At 37.8% G+C, this 15255-nt stretch overlaps 1 long non-coding RNA gene across 1 annotated transcript; it reads left to right on the top strand.

Moving 5' to 3' along the window:
• Window positions 1-1250: 1250 nt before the first annotated feature.
• LOC139142264 (uncharacterized) lies at window positions 1251-4857 on the top strand. Its single transcript, XR_011554343.1, has 3 exons — window positions 1251-1706; window positions 3701-3774; window positions 4182-4857. It is a non-coding gene; the product is annotated as an uncharacterized lncRNA (long non-coding RNA).
• Window positions 4858-15255: the final 10398 nt, after the last annotated feature.

Here is a 15255-nt window from a genome sequence, read left to right as displayed (position 1 = left end):
TACTGGGGAAGGACCCTTCCTGGTTACGGAGACTTTGCTACGTTGACCTAATCATAGACTTTATTGGCGGGAACTGTCTATGACCAATTAGGCGTGCGGGTCGATCCAGTTTCTGTGTGTTAACACAGGCACTATAGTTACGTACTATAGTGATTCAGTTTTGTCTCTAATGCTGTTTACCGCCCGCCGTGACTTATATTCGTCATCCAGATAAAACATGCCACGTATAATAGTACAAGATAATCTCTCTAATTCAGAAAGTGTTATATTAAATATAAATACTTATCTTTTGAATTGACGCAGTAGCAAATTCAGTACAAAAACTAAGGGAGATGAAAACGACACTTCGTATGTTCGTGATTTTTTTCACATTAATTTGATCTAAATTTCTCCTTGCGATTTTTGACAGACAGTTTTCTCCAGGACGGTTCTAAACGGTGCAATTTGAGAAGATCCCGAAACAAGCATAGAGAGCTAATGTAACAACCTTCTTTGGAGTGGTTTGTACAACAGCACTGTCATTCATCAAAAGAGCAAACAATGCACTTACCATAATTCACGAACCTTAGCCATCAGTATCTATCTTCATGTTGCGATCAACATGCCTGGATGTCGAACAATGACAACAGCATATCGCGATCTTGTAAACGATCGTAGCATTTCGAAATGTTCTGGCCGCCTTTAGTCAGTGATCTTTGGAAAGCGATTCAGAAAAAGATTGAGAACAGTTTTTTTGGGTTTTGGCCACTCGGTAGATGCATCGCTAGGCAACAGCCTCTCGCCTTCCGGACTCAGTTGTGTGGATAAGCATTCTCCAGGGCACCTGCCACAGTGGCTAAGTAAGTATTTTAGTCTTAGAAGAAACGGAAAATTCTCGACACTGTAAAGACAACGGTCTCTGCTTGACGACTGCGCTGGATAAGATATTTTGGCGCTCGAAGTTTGCATGCGCATGCGCTGTACATGAATATACGCAGTGCATGGGTGTGGTGTTGACCGCGCTATGTTTGGAGAGAGGCAAAGAACACATGATTTGCGAGAGTTCAAAACTGATTAAAGTGGAAAATGATTTACCCGCATGCACACTTTCACATTGGAGAATCCAGCTGAACCCGAAAAATCCGGAATCAGGAGAGCCGAAAACTTGAATTTTTTGCTCACGTGTGAACACGTGAGCATATGTCGCAGCGATGTCTGTCTGTCTGTGTGTCTGTGTGTCTGTGTGTCTGTGTGTCTGTCTGTCTGTCTGTTGGTCCATTTTCTCAAAAACGGCTGAACGTATTTCAGTCAAATTTGGTAGACATCTTCAGAATTCAAATGGCTAGAACTGAAAAGGTTTTGGTGGGCGTGGCTTGGATATTAATGAAGTTATGAAAGTTTTAATTTTTCTGTTACGCCGCGTATGACAAGTGAAAACAATCGACTGTTTGAGGGTGCTGTGAAATGTGCTTGTCCAGGTTGGCTACAGCTGGATACATTTTACCCACAAACCCTAGCGGCATAAAGCCAGTCTTACTGCACTTACTGTACTTGTACATTTCGTCTCCCCGCCATCGTCGCGTAAATCAAGTTATACCGTCGTATCATAACGAGCACATAGTTCTTCGCTTGTCTCCACAGCCTTTCTGTGCTGTGAGTACGCTTATCCGGCTTTTTGCTGTACAAATTCTGAAGCGTGATTTTGATGGACTGTCGGTGTGGTGTCGGTAAGTAATTCAAAGTAATTTGTGTGTGATGTGTTGATTCTATGTCGTGATTTGATGTATGCACCTTTGTTCGATACCACGATTTGACTTGGACGCTTTGAGTTTACGGTTGAGAAAGTGAATAGTACGGTACATGCATCAAAAGAATCGAGAAGGAGCGCGACTGTGACTCGATCGCGACTGGGAGCTGTAGTTCCGAACTTGACTTTTTCATGGCATAGATTTGTACGGTCGGCTCTTGCCCTGCGTACCCTGCTGTGTGTTTCGGGCGTTACACGGCCCCGCCACTATCATCTACATCATCACATCTTTCATCTAGTCTAATGAGGTCTTCCAAATCCTTTGTATTCATTTAGACCCATATTTTTTGAGCAACGGCTTTTGAGATTTTCTGGCGCACGTTTGTTGGCTCATTATAAAGTGAGTCTTGGGTCGACTGTTCAGAGATGACAGCTGTAGTTGCTTCATTGTAAGAAGGCAGACAAGGCCCTCTGTCACAAACCTTAAAAGTCTGTAGCATGATTGAAAGAATCCATTACTTTACGCTTCACTGTTCTGTGATTAAATGTTTTCTTGGCGTGCGCCAATGTCAGCTACGCTGGCTCCTCTGTAGAATTCATCCATTAGATGTGGTGGGGCCGTGTAACACCTGAAACACACAGCACGGTACGCAGAGCTAGCTAGGTCGGGTAGATTTCTGTGTACGCTGCACTGTCTCCAAAACCCACGTGGGTCCGGCCCGACAGCGTATCCCTTAGCGTACACGAGAGGTCCTGCACGAAGAATAACAACTTGACTGGTGTCAATGTTATTACTATTTCATAAAAATAGTCCACGTAAAGATTGTTTTGTGACAATCGACGAGAGTCATAGGCTGGTTAGGCTAATTTTGTCGTGGCACCTAATTGTGTCGTGGCAAAGCCATAGATTAGGGTTAGGGATTTTAGATTGGGCAATAGTTTTCGTTCTCGTAGATGTCGCAGGGACATGGATATTCTAGGTACACTGGTAGCAATGATGAATAGTTACTATTATTGTTTGTGTATAGGGTCTGTTGTGGTGCTCCGAAAGGGTTTCAGGTAATATTTTCATGATATCGTCATAATAATATGTCTGATCATTTACATACTTTTTTAGTTTCCTATAATGTGGGACAAGCTACTGAATTTCGATGGTTGGTACTCAGTGGCAAAGACTGTGCTTGGAAAATGCGTTACCATCAAAAGCGAATAAGAATGTAAAATGCCCCCAAAATCTTCCAGACCCCCCCCCCAGGATATCAAATGGTCCACCCCATAGGTGGGAAGGCTTGTATAATGAAAAAATGACATTTATTCATCATATTCATAACTTCCAGACAAATATTGCTTGCAAGATCCTGTGAGTAGGCCACCACTGTAATTGTTGATAGATCAATAAAGCCTGTCGGCTGGTAGGAACTGATCAATTAGTGTGTGTGTGTAGTGTGGAGATTTCCTGACTTTCCATCCTGTAAATTTTGACAATTTTCTAAAGTACAGCTTGTAAAAAATTACACAAGTTTAGTAATATGCAGATTAATTTTAGTGCCCTTTCTTATCCAGCTTTGAGTGTTCAATGATCATTATGAGGACAAAATGGTAATGTGATGAAATGTCACAGGACAAAGTGATGATAAACCATGAATTCATTTATTATTCATGAAAAGTATACTCTATGAGTGAACTAATGAGGTTTAAATGGGTCCTAAAAGATAAACTTATTTGATGAGATTTACATCCGTGTGTTGCCCTTATATTTCATTAAAACAAAATGACATGTCATACACACATCAAAAACATTAAGATAGCTATTTGAAGAGATTGTTGGACATTGAAGTTGTGTGAGAAATGTTAACAGAGCTTTCGATAATGTTGTATCACTGTTCTAGTAAATGATATGGCACTTCATGGAGTCAACAAAATTTATGACAGTGGTCATTTTAATCCTTGGTGTTATGTTTTTTTCATTTGCAGAAGTGGTCTATTGATGATTACATCACCACAGGGCATTCATTAGGACATTCCAATTAAATCCACATATTTTTTGTGTGAGTTCATTCACTTTTGCCATTCTTTGTTAGTCCATGCAGCTTTTCATTGTGTGTGCATTCAGGCATCTAGGTAGATATTTCAGACATGCCCAAACCGATTTCAATTTGTTCTTTGATACTATCAATGCCATCAGGCAGCCATTATGTTATATTTTGTGGCCATTCACAAAGATATGTCTGACATACCTGGACCAATGTCATGCAAACTTGCCTTTGTAGGAATGGTGTCGTGTCATCAATGATGAACTTGTTGGTCAATAATTTCCATGAAAAAATGGAATAAGTTCTTTACATGTTGTAAAACATCAAATTCATCTTTTTTGCCAATTTTTTTCACTGGTACAAATATGTATATTTAACAGGATGCAATGGATGTCTTACTTTGAGTTTTTGTTTCTTAACAGATTATACCAGGAGGCCATATACGTGGTGACATTCACTCGCCCATAGGAGGCACAGCAATAACTTGCCCACAGGAGGCGCAATAATAACTTGCCCATAGCAAGGGCGCAATAATAACTTGCCATAGGAGGCGCAATAATCATTTGCCCATAGGAGGCGCAAACAATAACTTGCCCAAAGGGGTACAACACAATCACTTGCCTATAAGAGGCACAGACTGCCCAGTTGAGGCACAGTTGCCCATAGACGGTACAGACTGCCTGTAGAGGCGCGTTCAAGATCACAAATTGATAGTCAACAAGCATTGGTTACAACATTGCTGATAGTACTTTGAGCAAACACTGTTGTGGTTAATTTCGCATTTAGATCACAACTGATTTGACATTGATAATATTCAGTATTAACTTGCAGAAGAAAAAAAATAAGGCAGTAAAGTTTTGTCTTTGTCTTCCTCAGTGTACATTGTGAAATTATACCGTGAATATTTAACAGCACACAAGTTAGTGCTCTATCATTACTTCCTGATAGGAAACAAGAGTATTGTTTACAGGCAGATTATTTGCAATCAAATAGAATTACTTCAGCGTACTGAATATATAAGGAAGACTGACATTTCTCTACAATTTCTGAAAATTGGCATTCATTTACTTCATAATAAACAAGAACAGTCATACCACATTCTATCATTGTCTACTTATTACTGACAACCCTTTTTAACTGCTTTTTTCTGTCTAGGTCCAGCTTCCCCAATAAAGTTGGACCTAAATTTTGTAGTGAAAGGGTTCAACGTCTAAACTGCACAATATTGACAAGCAATAACACATTCATAGTCTACAATCTCAACAAACACAATCATTCTTTCATCAATACTTCAACTTTTAAGGTTTCACTTTTCATAGCATCAGAAGAAATCAAGGAAGCAATAAGCAACATCAGTCAAATTATTAATTTTTCTTCGTATACAAGTGCTTGAATTGACTGTAAGAACTTATTATAATATTAAGCACACCCATAACACAACGTTACTATAAAAGTACAATGAGAGTAAAAAAACTGAGCATAAAAGCAAAAAATGAAAGAAGTAAATTGTACATGCAACGAAAAAGACAGTTGCAGACTCCTCACAGATGTTACACAAAGGTTAATGTCGAAGGTGATGGTAATTGCTTGTTCCGTGCTATAAGTCTAGGACTCTATGGAACACAAGATCATCATCATGCAATAAGAGTACATACTGTTGACTATGTAATTGAACATTGGGACAGATATGAGGATCCAATTAAAGGTGAATATGAAAGATGGCATATTGTCTCTCAAGATGACTATAGGCAGTATATGTCCAGATCTGAACCAGGTAATGCAACTTATGGAGGGGACATTGAAATAAATGCTGCAGCGCTTGCATATAACATTAATATTGCAGTTCATCTTGACACTTTAAGTGAACCATTAGAGACTGTTGGTAATTCTTCTGTAAGTATACATCTTTTGTATCATGCAATCCGTGTTGAAGGAGAAATTGATAGTGGTCACTATGACTTTCTGCAAAGCACAGAGCAAAATTTGTCACAAGCAATAAATGTAAACAGTTTTGGACCAGTACAAACAGAGAAATCTTCTATGCCGCAAAATGAACATTGTGTAAATTATAGAGAAATAGAGAAACAGAGAGACATGATTGCCAAGAGAGAAAAGAGAGAACAAATAGAGTTTAGGCAAAGCGAAAAGCAAAGAGATTTAACAGCCAAGCAAAATAAACGAGCTGATCCAGCATACAGGCAAACTAAAAGGCAAAGAGATATGAATGCTAAGAAAATTATGAGAATGATGAGCTGTACAGACAAACTGAAAGGCAAAGAGATGTCAATGCTAAGAAAACTATGAGAGCTGATGATGTGTATAAACAAACTGAAAACAAGAGAAACAGGACATCAATGAAATTGAGACGGTGTGATGATGAGTACAGACAAACTGAAAGACAAAGGAATGTAATTGCTAAGAAAACAAAGAGAAGTGATGATGTATATAAACAAACTGAAAACAAGAGAAACAGGACATCAATGAAATTGAGACGGTGTGATGATGAGTACAGACAAACTGAAAGACAAAGGAATGTAATTGCTAAGAAAACAAAGAGAAGTGATGATGTATATAAACAAACTGAAAACAAGAGAAACAGGACATCAATGAAATTGAGACGGTGTGATGATGAGTACAGACAAACTGAAAGACAAAGGAATGTAATTGCTAAGAAAACAAAGAGAAGTGATGATGTATATAAACAAACTGAAAACAACAGAAATAGGGAGTCGAAGAAATAAGACGGTGTGATGATGAGTACAGACAAAATGAAAGGGAAAGAAATGCTAATGCTAAAAAGACAAAGAGAACTGACCAGGTCTTCAGGGAAAGCGAAAAGATCAGAGATGCAATATTAAAAGTATTAAAAGAACTGATAAATCATATAGAGAGAGAGAGCAAATGAGAGATAGATTAAACAAACTAAACAACAGAAGATGTAGTGCTGCCAAATCTATTGAAGAGCTGATACAAATTTTTCACGGTGCAGTTCAGAATGGCCCAAATTTGTATGTGTGTGCTGCCAACAGCTGTGGTACAGAGAAAGTGTTTTGAACTACAATAATGTTAAAGAAAAGTTAAACACCTTTGCATCATCTCAGGCTACAGATAATGATATGGCACCATTATGTAAAACTTGTTATTCATATTTAAAAGAGTCAAAGTTGCCTCCTTGTTCTGTGGCCAATAACATGTCATTTCCATTAATCCCCCCGAGTTACAGTTACATCCACTAGAAGAAAGACTTGTTGCCTTACGCATTCCATTCATGCAAATAAGAGAATTGCCAAGAGGTAGACAAGTTAGTCTCAGAGGTAACATAGTCAATGTTATAGCTGATGTATCAACTACTGTCTCTACATTACCTAGAATTTAAATGAATCGCAGACAATACCTGTCAAATTTAAAAGAAAGATTAGCTATAGTCATGCCTATCAGGTAGAGAATGTCAGACCAGTGAAAGTCTTACAAGCAGCTAATTGGTTAGTTAAAAATAGCCCCTTATATAAAGCAGAACTGATTACAATATCTACAGATTGGGTTGTTTGCAGAAAGGATGAAACCACAATTGGCAGGAATTTTGTGAGGAAAATGACGATCATGATTATTCTCACATGTCTGACAAACAAACATGTAAACAAGATGACAGTAATGATCATGATGATCATGATGATGATGATAATTGGACTGAAGAAATAAAATTGGAAGATCATCCTGCTGGCACACTGGATACAATGCTATCACCTTTATATGATCAACACACAGACTCTGATGGCGCAGTTTGTTATGCACCAGGCGAGAACAATAAACCACTAGGAATATTTCAAGACAAATATTCTGAGGAGCTCTCATTTCCAACAATATATTGTGGTCAACCCAGACAAAAGAAACGCATAGTCCCTGTATTATATAGTACATTGTGTAAATGGGAACTTCGACACAAAGATAGGAGAGTTGCAAAGTCGATGCCTAACATTTTCTTTAAACTAAAAAAATTACAAATCAAGCAGATTAAAGACAAGGCAACATTATGTTTGCGAAAATGTAATCTGAAGGGCCGCAAATTAACAGCTGGTGAGCTTCAATCACCACAAAATGTTGATAAAATTGTTCGACTTGATGAGGGATTCAGAGTGTTGAAGACACTTAGAGTTCACCACCATACTGGGAGAGTGCAAAGAAAGATATATTTGCCATGATACGTCAACTTGGTATTCCAACATTTTTCATGTCATTTTCATCAGCAGAATCTAAATGGATACATCTATTGAAAATTCTTGGAAGGACAGTTCACAACAAGGAATACACAGATGACGATGTATTGAACATGTCTTGGAATACAAAATCTGATTTGATAAAATCTGACCCTGTTACGTGTGCTCGACACTTGACTATTCATTTCAACGATTTATGCATGATTTCCTAATGAGCTCACATCATCCAATTGGTGAAATACACGATTACTTTTACAGAGTGGAATTCCAACAAAGAGGATCACCACATATACACATGCTTGTATGGATTAAAGATGCACCACAATATGGTGAAAATAGTGATGATGACATCACACAATTCATAGATCAGTATATTACATGTTCAAATGATACCAGTAATGAATCCTTCGCTGAATTGATAATTATCAAATGCACAGACATGCAAAAACCTGTAAGAAAAAAGGCCAATGTGTTTGCAGATTTGGATTTCCTGTGCCCCTATGCCAAGAACAATGATATTGCAGCCATTGCCAATGGATACTGATGAAAGCACAGAACAGATCCTTCAAAAGCACTATGAAAATATCAAGACTGTTGTTACTGATTTACAATTGGAGAAACTCTTTCTTTTTCTGAATTCTTAAATAAACTACAACTTGATGAACAAACCTATATTAATGCAATACAGTCATCTCTAACATCAGACAAAATATTCCTCAAGAGGTCACCAAATGAAATAAGAATTAACAGCTACAATGAAACCCTACTCAAGCTTGGAGAGCAAACATGGACATTCAATTCATTCTTGATCCATATGCATGTGCCATGTACATCGCATCTTACATTAGTAAAGCTCAACGTGGAATGAGTAATTTGCTCAGTAGGGCTGTGGAAGAAGCAGGGAAGGATGTCATGATATCAGAGAAAGTGTCAGGCATATAGGAAACAAATTCCTTAATCATGTTGAAGTTAGTGCTCAAGAAGCTGTTTACCTTGTTATGCAAATGAGACTAAGAAGAGCTTCACGCGGCTTCACATTTATTAACACATCACCCCCTGATGATAGAGTTATCCTATTGAAACCTCTTGATGACATACAAAACATGCGTCAAATGCTACTGACATAGAAAGTGATAGCATCTTGAAAAAATATGAGAGGCGCCCAAAAGCCCTTGAGAAATTGTGCTTGGCAGACTTGGCAGCATGGTACAGTTTTCAAAAGTTAAAAGATAACCCGCAAGATCATTATCAAGATAATGATGACTTCTACAAAACTGATGAAGAGGATGATGATGATGAAAACAACACAATATATCAGATACGTGGCCTTGTGTATAAAAACGCACCAAAAGTAAAGTTATCAGATATGTTCGTTTCCATAGGGAAAAAGACAAAGAAAATCATTACAGAGAGTTAATAATGTTGTTTTATCCTTGGCGAAATGAAAATGAACTCCTTGCAGGGTGCAAAACATACTATGATCGTTACATGCAAGTGAAATTTGAAGTAGATTCTAAAGAAAGGAGTACAATAAAAATGCTCAGGAATTAGATCAAGCTATTGAAGCAGTACAAAACACAGCCATTGATATGTTTGATAATGTTGCTCCAAATACACAACATCAGGAACATCAAGACATTTTAGAAGGATCAAGGCCAAGTGACACATTGAGTATGTTTGCACCATGTGATGAGAGTCATTCTAAATATGACATTGGACAGGACATTGGCATCAGTACAAATAATCCCATTATTGAAGATCTTCAACAACCACGAATGGCTGATAATGAATTATATCCACTTTTACAGAAACTCAACAAGAAACAAAAAGAAATATTCTATCACATAGTACATTGGATGAAAACAAGGACAGAGCCGTTAAATATTTTTGTAACAGGTGGCGCTGGTGTAGGGAAATCTCTTGTTCTCAAATCATTGTATCAAGTACTTTTAAAATATCTTTCAATCTTCCTGGTGAAAATCCTGACAACATACACTTATTACTAGTTGCACCTACTGGAAAAGCTGCTTACAACATTAAGGGTACTACAATTCATTCAGCTTTTCAAATTCCTGCATCCCAAGGTTTTCATTATAGACCACTGACATCAGAAAGACTTAATACTCTACAAGCAAAATACAGGAACTTAAAAGTCATATTCATAGATGAAATCTCCATGGTTGGTAATGGTATGTTAAATTATATCAATCTCAGACTACAACAGATAATGGCCAACAATAAAATCTTTGGTGGTGTCAGCGTTGTTAGCTTTGGCGACTTATATCAATTAAAACCTGTCTTTGATGGTTGGATATTTAACGACCTTCAACATGATTATGGGCCATTGGCTGTCAACATCTGGAAAGACCTGTTCAAAATGTTTGAATTAACAGATATTATGAGGCAAAAGGATGACCAGAATTTTGCTAATTACTCAACCGTATACGTGAGGGAAAGCATACATCTCATGACATAAAGTTCTGCAAACTCGAATAGTCAGTGTTGATAAAAAAACTTCATCTATTGATGAGTCGACAGTACATCTTTATTGCGAGAACAGACTTGTTGATGACCACAATGCAATAGCATATGACAGACTTACAGGAATAAAAACATGTATACCTGCTACTGATACAGTCATTGGCGATGTCTCTGAGATCATAAAACACAAAACATTAGGTATTGTTGTCATGCTTCCTGCTCAAAAAACAATGGGGTTAGTTTCTAAATTATCATTGGAACAAATCAGCGTATTGAGCTTTGCATTAATCTGTCTGTAAATGATGGATTGATAAATGGTACTCCAGGAGTAATCAAATACATCGATGGACCTGATTTGCATCATGTTACTATTCTATGGATTTTATTTGATGACGATTGTGTTGGCAAAAACCTGCGACGTGAAAAACGGCATTTAATACATGACAAAGTATCTCACAGATGGACGCCAGTTTTACAGATATCACGGCAATTTAGAGTGGGAAGACACAAAAATGCAGAAGTTGTGAGAAAACAATTTCCACTCAGACCAGCTAGTGCCAAAACAATACATCGTTGTCAAGGTGATACACTTAACAATGTGGTTGTGGACTTCAGTACAGCAAACAAGAGAAATCAGTGTCATGTACACTATGTTGCTTTAAGCAGAGTGACTAAACTTACAGGTCTCAACATAACCACATTACAAGAAAATCAAATATCAGTTAGCACTGATGTTACACAAGAGATGCAACGCATGAGAACCCATTCCATGCTACAACTCTGTTTCACATTACCATATATTATATCGAACAGATTCATTATTACTTATCAAAATGTGAGATCTCTTCATTGCCATTTTCAAGATGTTGCTAGTGATTTCAGCTTAACTTCAGCTGATGTACTAATTTGCAGTGAATCAAGACTACAAACCGGCGATCACAATGATGACTTCAAAATAGCAGACTTCAACCTTTTCAGACAGGATGATAAAAACCGTCAAAACAACACCAGACCATATCATGGTATGGTTATGTACAGCAAAGAAAACACTCTTGAAGCTACCCCACAGACACTGCATTGTTTTAATACAGATTTCTTAATTGCAATACACAAAACAACATTTGGTTTAGTTCAATTGTTGGTGTTTACAATCCACCATCATCACCTACATCAAACTTACAACATGCTCTTCTTCAGCTCATCCATACACTTGAGTACAATCTACCAACCGTAATCATTGGTGATTTCAATGTTGACTTACAAAAGCAAACACAATCTACAAGACAACTATCTGAACTTATGACAAAGCACTTCAACTACACACAAGTTATTGAGGAGTCAACAACAGACTATGGATCATGCCTTGATCACATTTACACTAACATCCATTGCATGCAAAGTGGTGTACTTGAGTCATACTATAGTGACCACAAACCAATTTGGATTGCATTGTAAAATAGAATTAAATCAAAAACTGCGGTCATACTAATTACTGCCCGTGACTACCCGTAGCTGCCTGAGAACTGCCCGAGGAAAAGTGGGACAAACAGGTTCAGTTTATTTCATGCCCAGCCAACCCAAAATATCATTGATTTGACGTTAACCTGATGTTTTCTCCAGCCGTTTTGAAACACTGAAGACACCGGGCTTCGAGGACGTCGCCAGCTTGACATTGAGTTCATACCATTCAGTCCGAGAGATGGTACAATAATCTCGCCAAACGCTCACAGTTTGACAGCTTACCACCCCTTGCACTGAATGGTATGATCTCACAATCAACTGTAAAGAAAAAAAATTGAAAGATTTCTGCAGTGATGTCAATTACACTTAACGATTACTCAGCAAGGGCACTTTGCAAGACCAGTACTGGTTAGCCACTTTCATACAGAGGAATTTCTCCTTACTACTCTTACACAAAAACACTCCATTATTTCTCCGTACTACTCATACTAACTCTCTATTGCTATTTAAACTATGTCCTTCTCAATGGCTCATTTTAATCTATTTTCTTGAAAGATTTATCAAAAATAGCCATGTTGTTTATCTTTTACTTGAGTTCTTAAAAAATAAAATGGTTTTCTGAAAGAATGCGTATATGGCTTTTCATTACTTTATGGTGATATCACTTTGGCCTATACAGTGTGAAGCACTGTACCAATCAATTGCACTTGTTATGTAAATGCTGATACAATGCCAGAAGCCAAAGACATTCAGCATTTTTTCCACCGAATTCATATTTGTAAATAAAAAGGCCGTTGTCATTGGTCTGACATGATAATGTCCATGATCTTGATCATCACAGCTTAAAAAACTTTAAAACTATTGGCAAAAGTTTAAATTTACAGACAAATGCAATATCTATGAAAACACGTGAGCATTTTCAGTTCATGTCTGGTTTGCTATATGAGGTTGATTTCACGCAAGTCAAATGTACACTCAGAAAATACTAGCAAGGATTTTTTTTGTTCATGCTATGTGGAACTCTATATCTGAAACGTGTTCCCTGCTTACGACGACGGCCTACCAATGACTTACAACGGTCGTTACGGACTGCGTAAGGTAGACGTCGACTTTTGCTTCGCTTTTCTTTTATTTTATTTTAGCTGGTCCTACTTTTACACAGGAGAGATTAACGGTGTAGAGAATTTCACATTACGATGAATAAAGATTTGGGGATAAAATATAGTCGGTCATTCAGGGTTTGATTTTAAGTTACTACGACTCGAAACAACTAGTGCATGAATGCCCGACGCGACGACAGCACACAGGTCTCGATCGGGCACTTAGACTATTTTACACAAGTTTAGCCATTTTCATCTTGACCGTGAACGGTGCGGTGGTAACTAGATTGCAACAGTTTAGACAACAGTATACAATATATATAATATGCTAGTTTAGCGTTCGACAAATGGATTATACCGTGAATTACTCTGCTGTGTTTGTTGTGTAAATGCTACCCACTGCTGGCACCAAGCAATAGCAATTAAATGTGCGATTTCTTTCAATTTTCACGCGATCTGAGATTATAAATTAAAAAAAAACTGATGCTAAATATTTCAACTTTCAAAGTACTGGTGCTATAAAACTCTGAGAAAACAGTGCGTGAGTTGGACTTCTTCGCTACGATGTGTGACGAATGAGTCGTTTACACAAATCGTCGATTTTCTCAGTTCTGTTTTTGGCAAAGTGTACTTTATTCAAATAAGTATATGTTGGCGGCGCCTTGATAAAGTTGGCTGATTTTTCACCTTTGGACAGTGAATGAATATATCTGAAAGCGAATTTCAAAAATCCAAGACAAGACTTTTTTGCCCAGTATATCCAGCTCACACAATTTTTCGAGTAATTAAACTAAAATCCACGGGTTTTCGAGTAAAACTACACCGTATTTGCACTGTTTTTGAAAAACTAACACATTTTTTGAACTCTTTTGTGACCGAGCTGATAAAAAAATTACCACGTCGGGTGTTTTACCTCTTCTTCTATGTGGAAATGACGATTGAAAATACGTGCATATTAACCTGAGTCGCATCCTTGTGTCATAATTCTTCCAAATTGGCGCACTGAATAGTAATATTTCACGCTCAAAATACATTAGCGTTCTTGGACGCGAGTGATCAAGCTGACGTTTCTTTGTTTGGACTCTAACAGTGCTAGCGCCACGAAATACCAGCACAGTATCGACAACATGATCTCGCTCATTTAGACATTTGAAAGAATTATCCAGTAATTTATTTTTCCCATGGAGGTATTCTGCGTACTACCCCATGTTCTATTGTGTTTCAACCTATCATAATATTTAGCCGTTGTTATCATTTTAATTTATTCATGGCGTGGGTTTGAAACAAAAGAATTGTAGCAAGCCACGCACGGGCATGTGATAATTTCTACTTTTGTAATCTTTTCTAATGTCGGTATATCAAAGTATTGTCTTATTATATTCTTTATGGCGTCGGCATCCGACATAGCCAATATACTGTATAAATGGACACACTAACTCAGAGAACTCAAGGACCGATAACCATGGTCACTCTCTTGTGGAGTGACCGAGACAGGACATTGACTCAGAAACTAGAACTTTGACTGAAAGTAGAACTCTGGACCACGATCACTCTGTAGTGGAGTGACCGAAACTAGGAACTAGGACCAACTAAGACTCATGTATCAGCGGCTGGGCCGGTAGGCCCAGTTATGGTTCCGTATTCAATAAATAAGTTTCAGTTATATATCAGCACTCGTCGTCAGATCCAGCTTTTTTCCGTCATGTTATGACATGGTGGAGATACCAAACCCGGTGCGAAGACTGACTTTGGGTCGTCAGTCACCTCTCGTCGCCAACCGAGAAGCTCTACGAATTAATTCCCGAAATACGAAAGTCACTATTGCCAAGCCGAATACCTAGCCTTGCCGACGAGCGTGTTCCCCGTGTGAGTAAATCCTCTACGATCCGCTCTCAAGAAACTATCAACTTGGAGATTCACATCGAGCAATTCCCCGAAGAAGAACATCTTGAAGACGAAGAATTCACTCTTCCTGTGACGAGCAAACGGGCCACCTACAATCAACGATGAACAATCTCCATGCAGCAATTCTATGATGCGATCAGTAAGTTTAGAATTTAGAATGATAGGTTTAAATGATTGTATTTTCGATTTATAGGAAAAACAAGGACATACTCTCTCATTTCTTTTTTTACTTTAAAAGGCTCGTAAATCGCATATCTACGACAAAGTAACACATAGAAAAATCTTCGAGCCTACTAAACACGCGGGATGGAATACTTAAATATTATAACGCAAAT

The sequence above is a fragment of the Ptychodera flava genome, chromosome 10, assembly GCF_041260155.1.
Source record: "Ptychodera flava strain L36383 chromosome 10, AS_Pfla_20210202, whole genome shotgun sequence".
Lineage (NCBI taxonomy): Eukaryota > Metazoa > Hemichordata > Enteropneusta > Ptychoderidae > Ptychodera > Ptychodera flava.
Note: the sequence above shows the minus strand (reverse complement) of the source record. Positions and strands in the feature narration are given on the sequence as shown.